The sequence below is a fragment of the Glycine max genome, chromosome 3, assembly GCF_000004515.6.
Source record: "Glycine max cultivar Williams 82 chromosome 3, Glycine_max_v4.0, whole genome shotgun sequence".
In the NCBI taxonomy this organism is placed as follows: domain Eukaryota; kingdom Viridiplantae; phylum Streptophyta; class Magnoliopsida; order Fabales; family Fabaceae; genus Glycine; species Glycine max.
This window is the reverse complement of record NC_016090.4, coordinates 5,284,593-5,288,780: the sequence shown is the minus strand read 5'-3', so window position 1 is coordinate 5,288,780 and position 4,188 is coordinate 5,284,593. Positions and strand designations below refer to the sequence as shown.

Here is a 4,188-nt window from a genome sequence, read left to right as displayed (position 1 = left end):
TATTCAGGTATTTGTCTCGATTAGATTCAAATACCTACAGTTCCAAATTAATACCCACACCAAACTCAACCATCGATCTAAACTAATGCTAAAATATTTGTCGTACCAGATTAACCATTAACCCATTCGAACCCACCCATTATGCAAATTTTTAAATGAGGATAGCATTGGAGATTCAAAATTAATTTGTAATATAATCAAAATAGTGTATAGAAGTGAATAACAATTCTAATAAGCTAATTTTTTAGATTTGAGTTAACTCTAAACTTAAATTCTAATATGGTAGAGCCTATGTTAATGACTGTTATTGGGCCTTTCATCAAACTATTCACAGTAGATTCTTCACTATTCCAAACATCACAATTGAAATATCCAATCCTTGGTGTAAGGGACATGTCATATATCTCAAATTTACTAGTAATATATAATCAAAATGATATATATTTTGGGTTGTTGAATTTGTCCCAAATCCTAAATTCTAAGAACCACCTTGAGGATATATATAGGATGGTAAGGCATGTGTTGGATGTACGCCCTGCTACCTTCTGAACCACCATCACTTCGATTGATGATTTAATTCACTGTTAGATTATGATTTTGATTCGTTCCGTTAGAGGTTCAGTTTGGGACCATTGAAGTTATGCCAATAATTTAGTTACGGGGCATTGATTTTGGGGCTACTGAACTTTTATAGGAAGATGAACACATAGTACGGTGTGCGTGACAGTAGAAGAGTGTCTGAGGAGGTAAAGAAATGGGAGAAATGGGTGGCATTGTGGAAATTTTAGGGTTAGATGGAAGAGTATTGAAAAGGTTTCTACTGCAATTATAACAAAAGACACACCAAGAGTTTTTGTCATTGTTCAGTAATTGAAATGAAAAATTCATCTAGATAATCTATATAATAATAAATTACTATAGATAAAAGGATAGCAATGTAGGTTACTGGGTAAAATCTAAATCAGATTGGAGAAAAACACTGAATACATTATAAATATAAGAATTTGGATGTAATTTTGTATTTTGACAAAATCTCAGACCAACTTTCAATTTCAACAATTTCAAACACGATTATTCATTCAGCATGCTGTCAAATGGAATCACAGCCACGTTATTCATTTTAGTTATCAACGCATGTTATTGCATGAACCATCCGTGTCCCTAAATTTGTTGGGACCATCGAAGCATATCCCCATTAATTACATAACGTAAAAATTCCAAAGTTCAGAATATGATATTTATGTTTAGTCTTGAAACATTGTTTTGAATTTTGATAGTTTTTTTTTCCTAGCCTCTTAATAAGAGAAGAAAATAAAAATAAAAAATAAAAAAAATTATTCCATAAGTTAAAATTAATTTATGTAAAATTTAAAATTAGCTTTTTGAAGAAGCTAAAATCATTTAACTTATAAAATATGTTTTTTTTGGTAAAACAAAAATATATGGTTTTAACTTATGTACAAAGTAATCTTATTTTATATAAGAATTTTATTTTATTTTCTTTTATTATAAAAATATTTATTGAAAATTCCTTGCGATTATCACGTTCAATATTTTGCCAAAGTTGTACTCCTAAGCCAGCATGCTGCAGTCGGTATGCACTAGACCAATAAATATCACAGTTATGGTGGTTAGAAGCTTTAGCTTTAATCTTAATACATACCTAATCTCTCGGTTGGGTATAGTGAGATTTGAAAATGACAAGGATTTCCATTTTGGCCACATCTGCTATTAATTTATTATATATAAACTAAACTAGTCGTAATCTTGAAATCCTAGTGTGGGAAGAAGCTCTCTGCTTTCTACTTTCTTCAATAAATTTATCATATTAAGTAATTTCCATTATGAAGCTTAAGTTTTCTTTGTTTTATTTCTTCCTCCCAATGACAAGTGATTTATGACTTCAATTAAGAAGCTTGCATTATTGACTTCTTATATCCAACCCTTTGAATTATGCTTCCGTGGTAAGCAAGTATGCACGAGATTCTTTTTTATTTTTGCCCTCCTTTTTTGTCTAAAGGGGTTATATGGTTAACCTTAATAACTTTTTTATTATTTTTTGTTTTTGGCTTTTGATAATATATTCATATTCCATTAAAGTTAAATGTGAGATTAACACTTAAGTCGGGAGTAATGGCTAATTAAAACCTTTATCAAGGTAATAATTTTAGAATTTGAATTCTTAATAACATTATATATATATATATATATATATATATATATATATATATATATTGTACAGTCTCTTATTACTTTACCCTTTAGTCGGCCTAAGGGAATCTTTGGCCTTTAACAAGTATAAAACACATGCCTACTGAGTGAGTCTCAAAGAGAACCATAATTTTAGCACACAAGATAAGTGTTGTCCCTTGCAAACTTAAAAGCTAATTTTTCTTATAGGCCGATTTTCATTTTAAAGATTTCTTCTGTGTCCAAAGCATGCATGCGTAGCGTGGTGCTAATAATAACAAATATTTTATGTCCAGTTCTGTTCAGGTGTAATCAGTATAAATTATATAGATTCCTTCAGTAAAACATGGGGAGAAAACAACAAATATAAGAGGAATTTTAATTATGTATCTAGTTTCTTTTGCATCTCATATTTTCCCCCTTTTCTTATTATATTTATCACTTAAATAAATTATGTTTTTAATTAGTTCTTCAAAAATATTTTGAAATGTTGATCTTAGTATTTATAAAATTTTAATGATTTAAATTTCTATACTTGCTAAAAATAATGTGATTTTAGTCCTTAGGACTAAAAATACATGTTTTTTTTAATAAATATAGGAATTAAATAATATTAATTAAATTTTTAATAGAAACTAAAATTAATTTTCCAAAATATTTTCAGGAACCTAAATATTTTTTATAAGCCTAAAATAAGATATATTCGAAGCTGAAAAACATGAGACTAATTCCTATAATTAATTAATCATATCTCCATTAGTATATTTAAGGAACTTAACTATATAACAACTTTACCTCATTGATTTTTCTACTGTTTTTATCTCTTTTTTCTTCCATCCAAAATTAAGTAGAGATTTTTTTTTTGCTAAACATAAATATATATTTACTTTCTCTTTCATATTTTTTCCCATTTTATTTTTATTACTTTCTCTTCTATCTATTTTTATTAATGTTATTTTTACTTTTCACCCTTTTTCCTATTATATCACTTATTACATCTTTTTTTCTTTCACTCATACACTCAATTTTGGGGTGTACGAATACTCTTGCGGGGAGAAAATAGGTTTGCTTATTTCCTAATTCTGAAGTTAGGGTAAGTCTGTAATTTGCACTGTGTGTGTTATGTGATGAGTTAAGTGGTCCTATTTTACATGTAACTTTTGACAAGCTGTTTGGCTTGAGAATACAAAAAATTAAGGCCCCACACCCAACTAAGCCTCTCTTCTTCCATTTCTTGCACCCATCCCTCATCCACCTTTAAAAGCACCCTCAATTGCCTCTTTTATTATAGGAGAGTAATCTTCAAAGCACACAAAAATATGATAAGAAGAAGAAGTTTCAGTGTCCTCAAAACTCACCACTTCTTTAAACCTCTCTCATTTGTTTTTTCACCCTTTCTTTAGTTTTCCCTCAACACTCTCTCTATGATGATCTCTTGTTTGTTAAAGAGTACTCAGAAAAATAAATTCGATCTCCAACCTTGTAGCTTGTGGCAAAGGTGCATGCTGAGCAAGATGGAGAAGCAGGGCACGTGCAATTCTAACTCATGAAACCATAGAATCATAGAAAATCACTTGTTTTTTTCTTCTTCTTTTCACTCTAACCAAATAGATTCCTCTATCTGCAGTGAGTTAGTCCTTCATGTGCCCCCCTTCCCCATCATGACGGTAGCACCTTAAATAGCATTTGGAAAATGCTGAAAATGGGTTTTCATTATTTGTGGCTCTACCACTTTGATTTCAAGGTGAGTTATAATATTGTCATCGTTCTCATCTATCTTTTATTATTCTTCAGTGTTAGCATGTCTATAGCTTGGGTAATAATATGCGGTTAAGAATGTTTCAACTTAGTATAAAGTCAAAGTAATTATTAGTAATAGGATAAACATTGAAGCGTGTCAAGGATATATGATATTTTGTGAGTGGCTTGGAATCTTGGTTGAGATATGAAAACACGGTTAATAAACATTGACTGAATTATGACAATATCACCATATAT

At 29.7% G+C, this 4,188-nt stretch overlaps 1 non-coding gene across 1 annotated transcript; it reads left to right on the top strand.

Annotated features, from left to right (window-relative positions):
• Nucleotides 1-3,695: 3,695 nt before the first annotated feature.
• Nucleotides 3,696-3,785, top strand: MIR164C (microRNA MIR164c). Its single transcript, NR_048774.1, has one exon. It is a non-coding gene; the product is annotated as a microRNA MIR164c (primary transcript).
• The last annotated feature ends 403 nt before the right edge of the window (nt 3,786-4,188 follow it).